The sequence below is a fragment of the Gadus chalcogrammus genome, chromosome 12 (assembly GCF_026213295.1).
Source record: "Gadus chalcogrammus isolate NIFS_2021 chromosome 12, NIFS_Gcha_1.0, whole genome shotgun sequence".
Classification (NCBI taxonomy): Eukaryota; Metazoa; Chordata; class Actinopteri; order Gadiformes; family Gadidae; genus Gadus; species Gadus chalcogrammus.
In genome coordinates, this window is record NC_079423.1 from 8,785,061 (window position 1) to 8,800,763 (window position 15,703).

Here is a 15,703-nt window from a genome sequence, read left to right on the forward strand (position 1 = left end):
AAATCACCACCCATTCTCTGACACTTTAACCGTTAACCTTGGTTCAAACATTTAACATCACACGCACACGCAGTGTATTTCAGATAATTAATGAATTCAGATGTCACAATGATCGTTTACATGGATAAGGAGTCCTACTGAATCAATTACTGCCGTTTATATCTAACTAATGATTGTTTTTGTAAAAGTGTAACGTCGAGCCTCAGCAGCTTTCTCACTCCTTATGTGCTACTGTATAAAACCTGGTTTTGCGCCTGCACTAATTGCTTACGGCCATACCACCCTGAACACGCCCGATCTCGTCTGATCTCGGAAGCTAAGCAGGGTCGGGCCTGGTTAGTACTTGGATGGGAGACCGCCTGGGAATACCAGGTGCTGTAAGCTTTTTCTTTTTCAACTCGAGCTCATTGACTCCGTGGCCTACCGTGGCGTACCGTGACCTGATGTTTACTGCCAACCGCTTTGGAGGATTTAAGCAACATACAAAAACTGACAACGTCTCTCAAAACTATTTTTGTGAAACATGAGGACAGTATAGTGATACTGCCAGCAGGGAGCACCAGAGAGCTGAACCGACAGTTGTACATTTCTTAAACTTTCACCAACACAAACACGCACGCTCACTTCAGATCATGGGAGGACGTCAAAAAATCACCACCCATTCTCTGACACTTTAACCGTTAACCTTGGTTCAAACATTTAACATCACACGCACACGCAGTGTATTTCAGATAATTAATGAATTCAGATGTCACAATGATCGTTTACATGGATAAGGAGTCCTACTGAATCAATTACTGCCGTTTATATCTAACTAATGATTGTTTTTGTAAAAGTGTAACGTCGAGCCTCAGCAGCTTTCTCACTCCTTATGTGCTACTGTATAAAACCTGGTTTTGCGCCTGCACTAATTGCTTACGGCCATACCACCCTGAACACGCCCGATCTCGTCTGATCTCGGAAGCTAAGCAGGGTCGGGCCTGGTTAGTACTTGGATGGGAGACCGCCTGGGAATACCAGGTGCTGTAAGCTTTTTCTTTTTCAACTCGAGCTCATTGACTCCGTGGCCTACCGTGGCGTACCGTGACCTGATGTTTACTGCCAACCGCTTTGGAGGATTTAAGCAACATACAAAAACTGACAACGTCTCTCAAAACTATTTTTGTGAAACATGAGGACAGTATAGTGATACTGCCAGCAGGGAGCACCAGAGAGCTGAACCGACAGTTGTACATTTCTTAAACTTTCACCAACACAAACACGCACGCTCACTTCAGATCATGGGAGGACGTCAAAAAATCACCACCCATTCTCTGACACTTTAACCGTTAACCTTGGTTCAAACATTTAACATCACACGCACACGCAGTGTATTTCAGATAATTAATGAATTCAGATGTCACAATGATCGTTTACATGGATAAGGAGTCCTACTGAATCAATTACTGCCGTTTATATCTAACTAATGATTGTTTTTGTAAAAGTGTAACGTCGAGCCTCAGCAGCTTTCTCACTCCTTATGTGCTACTGTATAAAACCTGGTTTTGCGCCTGCACTAATTGCTTACGGCCATACCACCCTGAACACGCCCGATCTCGTCTGATCTCGGAAGCTAAGCAGGGTCGGGCCTGGTTAGTACTTGGATGGGAGACCGCCTGGGAATACCAGGTGCTGTAAGCTTTTTCTTTTTCAACTCGAGCTCATTGACTCCGTGGCCTACCGTGGCGTACCGTGACCTGATGTTTACTGCCAACCGCTTTGGAGGATTTAAGCAACATACAAAAACTGACAACGTCTCTCAAAACTATTTTTGTGAAACATGAGGACAGTATAGTGATACTGCCAGCAGGGAGCACCAGAGAGCTGAACCGACAGTTGTACATTTCTTAAACTTTCACCAACACAAACACGCACGCTCACTTCAGATCATGGGAGGACGTCAAAAAATCACCACCCATTCTCTGACACTTTAACCGTTAACCTTGGTTCAAACATTTAACATCACACGCACACGCAGTGTATTTCAGATAATTAATGAATTCAGATGTCACAATGATCGTTTACATGGATAAGGAGTCCTACTGAATCAATTACTGCCGTTTATATCTAACTAATGATTGTTTTTGTAAGAGTGTAACGTCGAGCCTCAGCAGCTTTCTCACTCCTTATGTGCTACTGTATAAAACCTGGTTTTGCGCCTGCACTAATTGCTTACGGCCATACCACCCTGAACACGCCCGATCTCGTCTGATCTCGGAAGCTAAGCAGGGTCGGGCCTGGTTAGTACTTGGATGGGAGACCGCCTGGGAATACCAGGTGCTGTAAGCTTTTTCTTTTTCAACTCGAGCTCATTGACTCCGTGGCCTACCGTGGCGTACCGTGACCTGATGTTTACTGCCAACCGCTTTGGAGGATTTAAGCAACATACAAAAACTGACAACGTCTCTCAAAACTATTTTTGTGAAACATGAGGACAGTATAGTGATACTGCCAGCAGGGAGCACCAGAGAGCTGAACCGACAGTTGTACATTTCTTAAACTTTCACCAACACAAACACGCACGCTCACTTCAGATCATGGGAGGACGTCAAAAAATCACCACCCATTCTCTGACACTTTAACCGTTAACCTTGGTTCAAACATTTAACATCACACGCACACGCAGTGTATTTCAGATAATTAATGAATTCAGATGTCACAATGATCGTTTACATGGATAAGGAGTCCTACTGAATCAATTACTGCCGTTTATATCTAACTAATGATTGTTTTTGTAAAAGTGTAACGTCGAGCCTCAGCAGCTTTCTCACTCCTTATGTGCTACTGTATAAAACCTGGTTTTGCGCCTGCACTAATTGCTTACGGCCATACCACCCTGAACACGCCCGATCTCGTCTGATCTCGGAAGCTAAGCAGGGTCGGGCCTGGTTAGTACTTGGATGGGAGACCGCCTGGGAATACCAGGTGCTGTAAGCTTTTTCTTTTTCAACTCGAGCTCATTGACTCCGTGGCCTACCGTGGCGTACCGTGACCTGATGTTTACTGCCAACCGCTTTGGAGGATTTAAGCAACATACAAAAACTGACAACGTCTCTCAAAACTATTTTTGTGAAACATGAGGACAGTATAGTGATACTGCCAGCAGGGAGCACCAGAGAGCTGAACCGACAGTTGTACATTTCTTAAACTTTCACCAACACAAACACGCACGCTCACTTCAGATCATGGGAGGACGTCAAAAAATCACCACCCATTCTCTGACACTTTAACCGTTAACCTTGGTTCAAACATTTAACATCACACGCACACGCAGTGTATTTCAGATAATTAATGAATTCAGATGTCACAATGATCGTTTACATGGATAAGGAGTCCTACTGAATCAATTACTGCCGTTTATATCTAACTAATGATTGTTTTTGTAAAAGTGTAACGTCGAGCCTCAGCAGCTTTCTCACTCCTTATGTGCTACTGTATAAAACCTGGTTTTGCGCCTGCACTAATTGCTTACGGCCATACCACCCTGAACACGCCCGATCTCGTCTGATCTCGGAAGCTAAGCAGGGTCGGGCCTGGTTAGTACTTGGATGGGAGACCGCCTGGGAATACCAGGTGCTGTAAGCTTTTTCTTTTTCAACTCGAGCTCATTGACTCCGTGGCCTACCGTGGCGTACCGTGACCTGATGTTTACTGCCAACCGCTTTGGAGGATTTAAGCAACATACAAAAACTGACAACGTCTCTCAAAACTATTTTTGTGAAACATGAGGACAGTATAGTGATACTGCCAGCAGGGAGCACCAGAGAGCTGAACCGACAGTTGTACATTTCTTAAACTTTCACCAACACAAACACGCACGCTCACTTCAGATCATGGGAGGACGTCAAAAAATCACCACCCATTCTCTGACACTTTAACCGTTAACCTTGGTTCAAACATTTAACATCACACGCACACGCAGTGTATTTCAGATAATTAATGAATTCAGATGTCACAATGATCGTTTACATGGATAAGGAGTCCTACTGAATCAATTACTGCCGTTTATATCTAACTAATGATTGTTTTTGTAAGAGTGTAACGTCGAGCCTCAGCAGCTTTCTCACTCCTTATGTGCTACTGTATAAAACCTGGTTTTGCGCCTGCACTAATTGCTTACGGCCATACCACCCTGAACACGCCCGATCTCGTCTGATCTCGGAAGCTAAGCAGGGTCGGGCCTGGTTAGTACTTGGATGGGAGACCGCCTGGGAATACCAGGTGCTGTAAGCTTTTTCTTTTTCAACTCGAGCTCATTGCCTCCGTGGCCTACCGTGGCGTACCGTGACCTGATGTTTACTGCCAACCGCTTTGGAGGATTTAAGCAACATACAAAAACTGACAACGTCTCTCAAAACTATTTTTGTGAAACATGAGGACAGTATAGTGATACTGCCAGCAGGGAGCACCAGAGAGCTGAACCGACAGTTGTACATTTCTTAAACTTTCACCAACACAAACACGCACGCTCACTTCAGATCATGGGAGGACGTCAAAAAATCACCACCCATTCTCTGACACTTTAACCGTTAACCTTGGTTCAAACATTTAACATCACACGCACACGCAGTGTATTTCAGATAATTAATGAATTCAGATGTCACAATGATCGTTTACATGGATAAGGAGTCCTACTGAATCAATTACTGCCGTTTATATCTAACTAATGATTGTTTTTGTAAAAGTGTAACGTCGAGCCTCAGCAGCTTTCTCACTCCTTATGTGCTACTGTATAAAACCTGGTTTTGCGCCTGCACTAATTGCTTACGGCCATACCACCCTGAACACGCCCGATCTCGTCTGATCTCGGAAGCTAAGCAGGGTCGGGCCTGGTTAGTACTTGGATGGGAGACCGCCTGGGAATACCAGGTGCTGTAAGCTTTTCTTTTTCAACTCGAGCTCATTGACTCCGTGGCCTACCGTGGCGTACCGTGACCTGATGTTTACTGCCAACCGCTTTGGAGGATTTAAGCAACATACAAAAACTGACAACGTCTCTCAAAACTATTTTTGTGAAACATGAGGACAGTATAGTGATACTGCCAGCAGGGAGCACCAGAGAGCTGAACCGACAGTTGTACATTTCTTAAACTTTCACCAACACAAACACGCACGCTCACTTCAGATCATGGGAGGACGTCAAAAAATCACCACCCATTCTCTGACACTTTAACCGTTAACCTTGGTTCAAACATTTAACATCACACGCACACGCAGTGTATTTCAGATAATTAATGAATTCAGATGTCACAATGATCGTTTACATGGATAAGGAGTCCTACTGAATCAATTACTGCCGTTTATATCTAACTAATGATTGTTTTTGTAAGAGTGTAACGTCGAGCCTCAGCAGCTTTCTCACTCCTTATGTGCTACTGTATAAAACCTGGTTTTGCGCCTGCACTAATTGCTTACGGCCATACCACCCTGAACACGCCCGATCTCGTCTGATCTCGGAAGCTAAGCAGGGTCGGGCCTGGTTAGTACTTGGATGGGAGACCGCCTGGGAATACCAGGTGCTGTAAGCTTTTTCTTTTTCAACTCGAGCTCATTGACTCCGTGGCCTACCGTGGCGTACCGTGACCTGATGTTTACTGCCAACCGCTTTGGAGGATTTAAGCAACATACAAAAACTGACAACGTCTCTCAAAACTATTTTTGTGAAACATGAGGACAGTATAGTGATACTGCCAGCAGGGAGCACCAGAGAGCTGAACCGACAGTTGTACATTTCTTAAACTTTCACCAACACAAACACGCACGCTCACTTCAGATCATGGGAGGACGTCAAAAAATCACCACCCATTCTCTGACACTTTAACCGTTAACCTTGGTTCAAACATTTAACATCACACGCACACGCAGTGTATTTCAGATAATTAATGAATTCAGATGTCACAATGATCGTTTACATGGATAAGGAGTCCTACTGAATCAATTACTGCCGTTTATATCTAACTAATGATTGTTTTTGTAAAAGTGTAACGTCGAGCCTCAGCAGCTTTCTCACTCCTTATGTGCTACTGTATAAAACCTGGTTTTGCGCCTGCACTAATTGCTTACGGCCATACCACCCTGAACACGCCCGATCTCGTCTGATCTCGGAAGCTAAGCAGGGTCGGGCCTGGTTAGTACTTGGATGGGAGACCGCCTGGGAATACCAGGTGCTGTAAGCATTTTCTTTTTCAACTCGAGCTCATTGCCTCCGTGGCCTACCGTGGCGTACCGTGACCTGATGTTTACTGCCAACCGCTTTGGAGGATTTAAGCAACATACAAAAACTGACAACGTCTCTCAAAACTATTTTTGTGAAACATGAGGACAGTATAGTGATACTGCCAGCAGGGAGCACCAGAGAGCTGAACCGACAGTTGTACATTTCTTAAACTTTCACCAACACAAACACGCACGCTCACTTCAGATCATGGGAGGACGTCAAAAAATCACCACCCATTCTCTGACACTTTAACCGTTAACCTTGGTTCAAACATTTAACATCACACGCACACGCAGTGTATTTCAGATAATTAATGAATTCAGATGTCACAATGATCGTTTACATGGATAAGGAGTCCTACTGAATCAATTACTGCCGTTTATATCTAACTAATGATTGTTTTTGTAAAAGTGTAACGTCGAGCCTCAGCAGCTTTCTCACTCCTTATGTGCTACTGTATAAAACCTGGTTTTGCGCCTGCACTAATTGCTTACGGCTATACCACCCTGAACACGCCCGATCTCGTCTGATCTCGGAAGCTAAGCAGGGTCGGGCCTGGTTAGTACTTGGATGGGAGACCGCCTGGGAATACCAGGTGCTGTAAGCTTTTTCTTTTTCAACTCGAGCTCATTGACTCCGTGGCCTACCGTGGCGTACCGTGACCTGATGTTTACTGCCAACCGCTTTGGAGGATTTAAGCAACATACAAAAACTGACAACGTCTCTCAAAACTATTTTTGTGAAACATGAGGACAGTATAGTGATACTGCCAGCAGGGAGCACCAGAGAGCTGAACGGACAGTTGTACATTTCTTAGACTTTCACCAACACAAACACGCACGCTCACTTCAGGGCCCCGTTTCCCGATAACGATGGATCCACGCTCGTACGATCATTCTCACGATGGATCTTGCGATCCATCGTCAATTTCTTTGGAGCGTTTCCCGAAACTCCTCTTAACGTGAACGCGCATTCGCTGCACTCACGACGTCGTAGGATTGTAACTGTCTACTGACACGGTGCTGAAATGGGCTCCGTAGGAGGGGGAGACGCAGGAATGTCGCAGGAAAATTGTGTTAAAAAGGGTTAAAATATATCCCCATCAAGGACAACAGCAGAGTAGCCTACGAAAAAAATAGACTGCAATTATATGAATGCTAAAGACATTAAAACACAATTGATTAGGCTTAAACCGACATATATCAGTCCTAATCCTGAATGCACTGTGCGTTTCACAGCATTTTCCCCCCTGAAATAATTCCTATTCACACCTGTGAATAACCCGGGAGACGTCCATGATGAGGAATACAACGATGCCCACCGTCTGGCCCGGTGCATCGTTGAGCGCACGATCGGGAGGTGGAAGTTGCGCTTAGATGCCTTCACAAGTCAGGCGGAGGGCTCCAGTTTTCGCCGGCCAAGTCATGCGCCGTGATATGTGTGACGGCTATGTTGCACAACATTGCAGCTAAGGCTGGGGTGGCATTGCTTGAACCGGAGGACGTTGAGGACGATGACGATGAGGAAGATCGGTGTGAGGACGGCCTCCCTCATAACTACGCGGCTGGTTTTCATGCGCGTCGAATAGTGATTGAGACTTTTTTTTAACCCCCTCCACCCTCCCTCATGTCACTAAACATTCCCGTCAACGTGACCAATCCCCACCATATCCCAGCCTTTTGCCTGCTCCTTTGCTTGTTTTTTATATATTTTTTATTTCTTTATGTTTTATTTTTTTTAATTTCTTTTATTTCGTTATTTTTTATTTTTTTTAATTTATTTAATTTAATTTTTTTTTTACATTATTTTATGCTATGTTTTATGAGTAGCCTATGTCAGTCTGCACAAATCCCCCCACTTTCTCTCACACATTTTGAGTGCCCTGCCTGCGCAAACATTTTCTGGACTGTCCCGTTTTATTTTGGCCATTTTAACATCTTTCTTAATAAATTAATTAATAATCTTTATTGATTACCAAACTAAGAACATAAAGGCGCAATGCGTTTTAATAAAACGCATCCAATAGACGGAATGTCCGATGGTGTCGCCACTGAGGCTATAGCTGACGATGCTCTTAGCGTCCTACGAGTACCTACGAGCACCCCTGGAGTACTCGTTAGCTACGAGCGTTTTCAAGACGTTCGTTCCCCACGATGCTTTCGGGAAACGCGGTGAAAACTCTACGATGCCCTTTCGACACCCTTCACGATCCACTTAGGCTAACGACGCTTTCGGGAAACGGGGCCCAGATCATGGGAGGACGTCAAAAAATCACCACCCATTCTCTGACACTTTAACCGTTAACCTTGGTTCAAACATTTAACATCACACGCACACGCAGTGTATTTCAGATAATTAATGAATTCAGATGTCACAATGATCGTTTACATGGATAAGGAGTCCTACTGAATCAATTACTGCCGTTTATATCTAACTAATGATTGTTTTTGTAAAAGTGTAACGTCGAGCCTCAGCAGCTTTCTCACTCCTTATGTGCTACTGTATAAAACCTGGTTTTGCGCCTGCACTAATTGCTTACGGCCATACCACCCTGAACACGCCCTGATCTCGTCTGATCTCGGAAGCTAAGCAGGGTCGGGCCTGGTTAGTACTTGGATGGGAGACCGCCTGGGAATACCAGGTGCTGTAAGCTTTTTCTTTTTCAACTCGAGCTCATTGACTCCGTGGCCTACCGTGGCGTACCGTGACCTGATGTTTACTGCCAACCGCTTTGGAGGATTTAAGCAACATACAAAAACTGACAACGTCTCTCAAAACTATTTTTGTGAAACATGAGGACAGTATAGTGATACTGCCAGCAGGGAGCACCAGAGAGCTGAACCGACAGTTGTACATTTCTTAAACTTTCACCAACACAAACACGCACGCTCACTTCAGATCATGGGAGGACGTCAAAAAATCACCACCCATTCTCTGACACTTTAACCGTTAACCTTGGTTCAAACATTTAACATCACACGCACACGCAGTGTATTTCAGATAATTAATGAATTCAGATGTCACAATGATCGTTTACATGGATAAGGAGTCCTACTGAATCAATTACTGCCGTTTATATCTAACTAATGATTGTTTTTGTAAGAGTGTAACGTCGAGCCTCAGCAGCTTTCTCACTCCTTATGTGCTACTGTATAAAACCTGGTTTTGCGCCTGCACTAATTGCTTACGGCCATACCACCCTGAACACGCCCGATCTCGTCTGATCTCGGAAGCTAAGCAGGGTCGGGCCTGGTTAGTACTTGGATGGGAGACCTGCCTGGGAATACCAGGTGCTGTAAGCTTTTTCTTTTTCAACTCGAGCTCATTGACTCCGTGGCGTACCGTGACCTGATGTTTACTGCCAACCGCTTTGGAGGATTTAAGCAACATACAAAAACTGACAACGTCTCTCAAAACTATTTTTGTGAAACATGAGGACAGTATAGTGATACTGCCAGCAGGGAGCACCAGAGAGCTGAACCGACAGTTGTACATTTCTTAAACTTTCACCAACACAAACACGCACGCTCACTTCAGATCATGGGAGGACGTCAAAAAATCACCACCCATTCTCTGACACTTTAACCGTTAACCTTGGTTCAAACATTTAACATCACACGCACACGCAGTGTATTTCAGATAATTAATGAATTCAGATGTCACAATGATCGTTTACATGGATAAGGAGTCCTACTGAATCAATTACTGCCGTTTATATCTAACTAATGATTGTTTTTGTAAAAGTGTAACGTCGAGCCTCAGCAGCTTTCTCACTCCTTATGTGCTACTGTATAAAACCTGGTTTTGCGCCTGCACTAATTGCTTACGGCCATACCACCCTGAACACGCCCGATCTCGTCTGATCTCGGAAGCTAAGCAGGGTCGGGCCTGGTTAGTACTTGGATGGGAGACCGCCTGGGAATACCAGGTGCTGTAAGCTTTTTCTTTTTCAACTCGAGCTCATTGACTCCGTGGCGTACCGTGACCTGATGTTTACTGCCAACCGCTTTGGAGGATTTAAGCAACATACAAAAACTGACAACGTCTCTCAAAACTATTTTTGTGAAACATGAGGACAGTATAGTGATACTGCCAGCAGGGAGCACCAGAGAGCTGAACCGACAGTTGTACATTTCTTAAACTTTCACCAACACAAACACGCACGCTCACTTCAGATCATGGGAGGACGTCAAAAAATCACCACCCATTCTCTGACACTTTAACCGTTAACCTTGGTTCAAACATTTAACATCACACGCACACGCAGTGTATTTCAGATAATTAATGAATTCAGATGTCACAATGATCGTTTACATGGATAAGGAGTCCTACTGAATCAATTACTGCCGTTTATATCTAACTAATGATTGTTTTTGTAAAAGTGTAACGTCGAGCCTCAGCAGCTTTCTCACTCCTTATGTGCTACTGTATAAAACCTGGTTTTGCGCCTGCACTAATTGCTTACGGCCATACCACCCTGAACACGCCCGATCTCGTCTGATCTCGGAAGCTAAGCAGGGTCGGGCCTGGTTAGTACTTGGATGGGAGACCGCCTGGGAATACCAGGTGCTGTAAGCTTTTCCTTTTTCAACTCGAGCTCATTGCCTCCGTGGCCTACCGTGACCTACCGTGACCTGATGTTTACTGCCAACCGCTTTGGAGGATTTAAGCAACATACAAAGACTGACAACGTCTCTCAAAACTATTTTTGTGAAACATGAGGACAGTATAGTGATACTGCCAGCAGGGAGCACCAGAGAGCTGAAACGACAGTTGTACATTTCTTAAACTTTCACCAACACAAACACGCACGCTCACTTCAGATCATGGGAGGACGTCAAAAAATCACCACCCATTCTCTGACACTTTAACCGTTAACCTTGGTTCAAACATTTAACATCACACGCACACGCAGTGTATTTCAGATAATTAATGAATTCAGATGTCACAATGATCGTTTACATGGATAAGGAGTCCTACTGAATCAATTACTGCCGTTTATATCTAACTAATGATTGTTTTTGTAAAAGTGTAACGTCGAGCCTCAGCAGCTTTCTCACTCCTTATGTGCTACTGTATAAAACCTGGTTTTGCGCCTGCACTAATTGCTTACGGCCATACCACCCTGAACACGCCCGATCTCGTCTGATCTCGGAAGCTAAGCAGGGTCGGGCCTGGTTAGTACTTGGATGGGAGACCGCCTGGGAGACCGCCTGGGAATACCAGGTGCTGTAAGCTTTTTCTTTTTCAACTCGAGCTCATTGCCTCCGTGGCCTACCGTGGCGTACCGTGACCTGATGTTTACTGCCAACCGCTTTGGAGGATTTAAGCAACATACAAAAACTGACAACGTCTCTCAAAACTATTTTTGTGAAACATGAGGACAGTATAGTGATACTGCCAGCAGGGAGCACCAGAGAGCTGAACCGACAGTTGTACATTTCTTAAACTTTCACCAACACAAACACGCACGCTCACTTCAGATCATGGGAGGACGTCAAAAAATCACCACCCATTCTCTGACACTTTAACCGTTAACCTTGGTTCAAACATTTAACATCACACGCACACGCAGTGTATTTCAGATAATTAATGAATTCAGATGTCACAATGATCGTTTACATGGATAAGGAGTCCTACTGAATCAATTACTGCCGTTTATATCTAACTAATGATTGTTTTTGTAAAAGTGTAACGTCGAGCCTCAGCAGCTTTCTCACTCCTTATGTGCTACTGTATAAAACCTGGTTTTGCGCCTGCACTAATTGCTTACGGCCATACCACCCTGAACACGCCCGATCTCGTCTGATCTCGGAAGCTAAGCAGGGTCGGGCCTGGTTAGTACTTGGATGGGAGACCGCCTGGGAATACCAGGTGCTGTAAGCTTTTTCTTTTTCAACTCGAGCTCATTGACTCCGTGGCGTACCGTGACCTGATTGTTTACTGCCAACCGCTTTGGAGGATTTAAGCAACATACAAAAACTGACAACGTCTCTCAAAACTATTTTTGTGAAACATGAGGACAGTATAGTGATACTGCCAGCAGGGAGCACCAGAGAGCTGAACCGACAGTTGTACATTTCTTAAACTTTCACCAACACAAACACGCACGCTCACTTCAGATCATGGGAGGACGTCAAAAAATCACCACCCATTCTCTGACACTTTAACCGTTAACCTTGGTTCAAACATTTAACATCACACGCACACGCAGTGTATTTCAGATAATTAATGAATTCAGATGTCACAATGATCGTTTACATGGATAAGGAGTCCTACTGAATCAATTACTGCCGTTTATATCTAACTAATGATTGTTTTTGTAAAAGTGTAACGTCGAGCCTCAGCAGCTTTCTCACTCCTTATGTGCTACTGTATAAAACCTGGTTTTGCGCCTGCACTAATTGCTTACGGCCATACCACCCTGAACACGCCCGATCTCGTCTGAACTCGGAAGCTAAGCAGGGTCGGGCCTGGTTAGTACTTGGATGGGAGACCGCCTGGGAATACCAGGTGCTGTAAGCTTTTTCTTTTTCAACTCGAGCTCATTGACTCCGTGGCCTACCGTGGCGTACCGTGACCTGATGTTTACTGCCAACCGCTTTGGAGGATTTAAGCAACATACAAAAACTGACAACGTCTCTCAAAACTATTTTTGTGAAACATGAGGACAGTATAGTGATACTGCCAGCAGGGAGCACCAGAGAGCTGAACCGACAGTTGTACATTTCTTAAACTTTCACCAACACAAACACGCACGCTCACTTCAGATCATGGGAGGACGTCAAAAAATCACCACCCATTCTCTGACACTTTAACCGTTAACCTTGGTTCAAACATTTAACATCACACGCACACGCAGTGTATTTCAGATAATTAATGAATTCAGATGTCACAATGATCGTTTACATGGATAAGGAGTCCTACTGAATCAATTACTGCCGTTTATATCTAACTAATGATTGTTTTTGTAAAAGTGTAACGTCGAGCCTCAGCAGCTTTCTCACTCCTTATGTGCTACTGTATAAAACCTGGTTTTGCGCCTGCACTAATTGCTTACGGCCATACCACCCTGAACACGCCCGATCTCGTCTGATCTCGGAAGCTAAGCAGGGTCGGGCCTGGTTAGTACTTGGATGGGAGACCGCCTGGGAATACCAGGTGCTGTAAGCTTTTTCTTTTTCAACTCGAGCTCATTGACTCCGTGGCCTACCGTGGCGTACCGTGACCTGATGTTTACTGCCAACCGCTTTGGAGGATTTAAGCAACATACAAAAACTGACAACGTCTCTCAAAACTATTTTTGTGAAACATGAGGACAGTATAGTGATACTGCCAGCAGGGAGCACCAGAGAGCTGAACCGACAGTTGTACATTTCTTAAACTTTCACCAACACAAACACGCACGCTCACTTCAGATCATGGGAGGACGTCAAAAAATCACCACCCATTCTCTGACACTTTAACCGTTAACCTTGGTTCAAACATTTAACATCACACGCACACGCAGTGTATTTCAGATAATTAATGATATTCAGATGTCACAATGATCGTTTACATGGATAAGGAGTCCTACTGAATCAATTACTGCCGTTTATATCTAACTAATGATTGTTTTTGTAAGAGTGTAACGTCGAGCCTCAGCAGCTTTCTCACTCCTTATGTGCTACTGTATAAAACCTGGTTTTGCGCCTGCACTAATTGCTTACGGCTATACCACCCTGAACACTCCCGATCTCGTCTGATCTCGGAAGCTAAGCAGGGTCGGGCCTGGTTAGTACTTGGATGGGAGACCGCCTGGGAATACCAGGTGCTGTAAGCTTTTTCTTTTTCAACTCGAGCTCATTGACTCCGTGGCGTACCGTGACCTGATGTTTACTGCCAACCGCTTTGGAGGATTTAAGCAACATACAAAAACTGACAACGTCTCTCAAAACTATTTTTGTGAAACATGAGGACAGTATAGTGATACTGCCAGCAGGGAGCACCAGAGAGCTGAACCGACAGTTGTACATTTCTTAAACTTTCACCAACACAAACACGCACGCTCACTTCAGATCATGGGAGGACGTCAAAAAATCACCACCCATTCTCTGACACTTTAACCGTTAACCTTGGTTCAAACATTTAACATCACACGCACACGCAGTGTATTTCAGATAATTAATGAATTCAGATGTCACAATGATCGTTTACATGGATAAGGAGTCCTACTGAATCAATTACTGCCGTTTATATCTAACTAATGATTGTTTTTGTAAAAGTGTAACGTCGAGCCTCAGCAGCTTTCTCACTCCTTATGTGCTACTGTATAAAACCTGGTTTTGCGCCTGCACTAATTGCTTACGGCCATACCACCCTGAACACGCCCGATCTCGTCTGATCTCGGAAGCTAAGCAGGGTCGGGCCTGGTTAGTACTTGGATGGGAGACCGCCTGGGAATACCAGGCTGCTGTAAGCATTTTCTTTTTCAACTCGAGCTCATTGACTCCGTGGCCTACCGTGGCGTACCGTGACCTGATGTTTACTGCCAACCGCTTTGGAGGATTTAAGCAACATACAAAAACTGACAACGTCTCTCAAAACTATTTTTGTGAAACATGAGGACAGTATAGTGATACTGCCAGCAGGGAGCACCAGAGAGCTGAACCGACAGTTGTACATTTCTTAAACTTTCACCAACACAAACACGCACGCTCACTTCAGATCATGGGAGGACGTCAAAAAGTCACCACCCATTCTCTGACACTTTAACCGTTAACCTTGGTTCAAACATTTAACATCACACGCACACGCAGTGTATTTCAGATAATTAATGAATTCAGATGTCACAATGATCGTTTACATGGATAAGGAGTCCTACTGAATCAATTACTGCCGTTTATATCTAACTAATGATTGTTTTTGTAAAAGTGTAACGTCGAGCCTCAGCAGCTTTCTCACTCCTTATGTGCTACTGTATAAAACCTGGTTTTGCGCCTGCACTAATTGCTTACGGCCATACCACCCTGAACACTCCCGATCTCGTCTGATCTCGGAAGCTAAGCAGGGTCGGGCCTGGTTAGTACTTGGATGGGAGACCGCCTGGGAGACCGCCTGGGAATACCAGGTGCTGTAAGCTTTTTCTTTTTCAACTCGAGCTCATTGACTCCGTGGCGTACCGTGACCTGATGTTTACTGCCAACCGCTTTGGAGGATTTAAGCAACATACAAAAACTGACAACGTCTCTCAAAACTATTTTTGTGAAACATGAGGACAGTATAGTGATACTGCCAGCAGGGAGCACCAGAGAGCTGAACCGACAGTTGTACATTTCTTAAACTTTCACCAAAACAAAAACACACATGCTCACTTCAGATCATGGGAGGACGTCAAAAAATCACCACCCATTCTCTGACACTTTAACCGTTAACCTTGGTTCAAACATTTAACATCACACGCACACG

At 44.5% G+C, this 15,703-nt stretch overlaps 20 non-coding genes and 2 pseudogenes across 20 annotated transcripts; all 22 read left to right on the forward strand.

The window, feature by feature from the left end:
* The first annotated feature begins 265 nt into the window (after nt 1-265).
* Nucleotides 266-384, forward strand: LOC130397513 (5S ribosomal RNA). Its single transcript, XR_008900101.1, has one exon. It is a non-coding gene; the product is annotated as a 5S ribosomal RNA (ribosomal RNA).
* A 529-nt stretch (nt 385-913) lies between these two features.
* LOC130397514 (5S ribosomal RNA) lies at nt 914-1,032 on the forward strand. The gene has a single exon (XR_008900102.1). It is a non-coding gene; the product is annotated as a 5S ribosomal RNA (ribosomal RNA).
* Nucleotides 1,033-1,561: 529 nt separating this feature from the next.
* Nucleotides 1,562-1,680, forward strand: LOC130397515 (5S ribosomal RNA). The gene has a single exon (XR_008900103.1). It is a non-coding gene; the product is annotated as a 5S ribosomal RNA (ribosomal RNA).
* Nucleotides 1,681-2,209: 529 nt separating this feature from the next.
* On the forward strand, nt 2,210-2,328 carry LOC130397516 (5S ribosomal RNA). Its single transcript, XR_008900104.1, has one exon. It is a non-coding gene; the product is annotated as a 5S ribosomal RNA (ribosomal RNA).
* A 529-nt stretch (nt 2,329-2,857) lies between these two features.
* On the forward strand, nt 2,858-2,976 carry LOC130397517 (5S ribosomal RNA). Its single transcript, XR_008900105.1, has one exon. It is a non-coding gene; the product is annotated as a 5S ribosomal RNA (ribosomal RNA).
* Nucleotides 2,977-3,505: 529 nt separating this feature from the next.
* Nucleotides 3,506-3,624, forward strand: LOC130397518 (5S ribosomal RNA). The gene has a single exon (XR_008900106.1). It is a non-coding gene; the product is annotated as a 5S ribosomal RNA (ribosomal RNA).
* A 529-nt stretch (nt 3,625-4,153) lies between these two features.
* Nucleotides 4,154-4,272, forward strand: LOC130397519 (5S ribosomal RNA). Its single transcript, XR_008900107.1, has one exon. It is a non-coding gene; the product is annotated as a 5S ribosomal RNA (ribosomal RNA).
* A 529-nt stretch (nt 4,273-4,801) lies between these two features.
* LOC130397520 (5S ribosomal RNA) lies at nt 4,802-4,920 on the forward strand. The gene has a single exon (XR_008900108.1). It is a non-coding gene; the product is annotated as a 5S ribosomal RNA (ribosomal RNA).
* A 528-nt stretch (nt 4,921-5,448) lies between these two features.
* LOC130397521 (5S ribosomal RNA) lies at nt 5,449-5,567 on the forward strand. The gene has a single exon (XR_008900109.1). It is a non-coding gene; the product is annotated as a 5S ribosomal RNA (ribosomal RNA).
* Nucleotides 5,568-6,096: 529 nt separating this feature from the next.
* LOC130399581 (5S ribosomal RNA) lies at nt 6,097-6,215 on the forward strand. Its single transcript, XR_008902088.1, has one exon. It is a non-coding gene; the product is annotated as a 5S ribosomal RNA (ribosomal RNA).
* A 529-nt stretch (nt 6,216-6,744) lies between these two features.
* Nucleotides 6,745-6,863, forward strand: LOC130399800 (5S ribosomal RNA). The gene has a single exon (XR_008902298.1). It is a non-coding gene; the product is annotated as a 5S ribosomal RNA (ribosomal RNA).
* Nucleotides 6,864-8,789: 1,926 nt separating this feature from the next.
* LOC130401212 (5S ribosomal RNA) lies at nt 8,790-8,909 on the forward strand. Its single transcript, XR_008903677.1, has one exon. It is a non-coding gene; the product is annotated as a 5S ribosomal RNA (ribosomal RNA).
* A 529-nt stretch (nt 8,910-9,438) lies between these two features.
* On the forward strand, nt 9,439-9,558 carry LOC130400930 (5S ribosomal RNA). The gene has a single exon (XR_008903398.1). It is a non-coding gene; the product is annotated as a 5S ribosomal RNA (ribosomal RNA).
* Nucleotides 9,559-10,077: 519 nt separating this feature from the next.
* Nucleotides 10,078-10,196, forward strand: LOC130397523 (5S ribosomal RNA). The gene has a single exon (XR_008900111.1). It is a non-coding gene; the product is annotated as a 5S ribosomal RNA (ribosomal RNA).
* A 519-nt stretch (nt 10,197-10,715) lies between these two features.
* On the forward strand, nt 10,716-10,834 carry LOC130397524 (5S ribosomal RNA). The gene has a single exon (XR_008900113.1). It is a non-coding gene; the product is annotated as a 5S ribosomal RNA (ribosomal RNA).
* Nucleotides 10,835-11,363: 529 nt separating this feature from the next.
* On the forward strand, nt 11,364-11,494 carry LOC130395115 (5S ribosomal RNA; annotated as a pseudogene).
* A 529-nt stretch (nt 11,495-12,023) lies between these two features.
* LOC130397525 (5S ribosomal RNA) lies at nt 12,024-12,142 on the forward strand. The gene has a single exon (XR_008900114.1). It is a non-coding gene; the product is annotated as a 5S ribosomal RNA (ribosomal RNA).
* Nucleotides 12,143-12,662: 520 nt separating this feature from the next.
* Nucleotides 12,663-12,781, forward strand: LOC130398977 (5S ribosomal RNA). The gene has a single exon (XR_008901516.1). It is a non-coding gene; the product is annotated as a 5S ribosomal RNA (ribosomal RNA).
* Nucleotides 12,782-13,310: 529 nt separating this feature from the next.
* On the forward strand, nt 13,311-13,429 carry LOC130397526 (5S ribosomal RNA). The gene has a single exon (XR_008900115.1). It is a non-coding gene; the product is annotated as a 5S ribosomal RNA (ribosomal RNA).
* Nucleotides 13,430-13,959: 530 nt separating this feature from the next.
* Nucleotides 13,960-14,078, forward strand: LOC130399818 (5S ribosomal RNA). The gene has a single exon (XR_008902316.1). It is a non-coding gene; the product is annotated as a 5S ribosomal RNA (ribosomal RNA).
* Nucleotides 14,079-14,597: 519 nt separating this feature from the next.
* On the forward strand, nt 14,598-14,717 carry LOC130400314 (5S ribosomal RNA). Its single transcript, XR_008902791.1, has one exon. It is a non-coding gene; the product is annotated as a 5S ribosomal RNA (ribosomal RNA).
* A 529-nt stretch (nt 14,718-15,246) lies between these two features.
* On the forward strand, nt 15,247-15,377 carry LOC130395137 (5S ribosomal RNA; annotated as a pseudogene).
* The last annotated feature ends 326 nt before the right edge of the window (nt 15,378-15,703 follow it).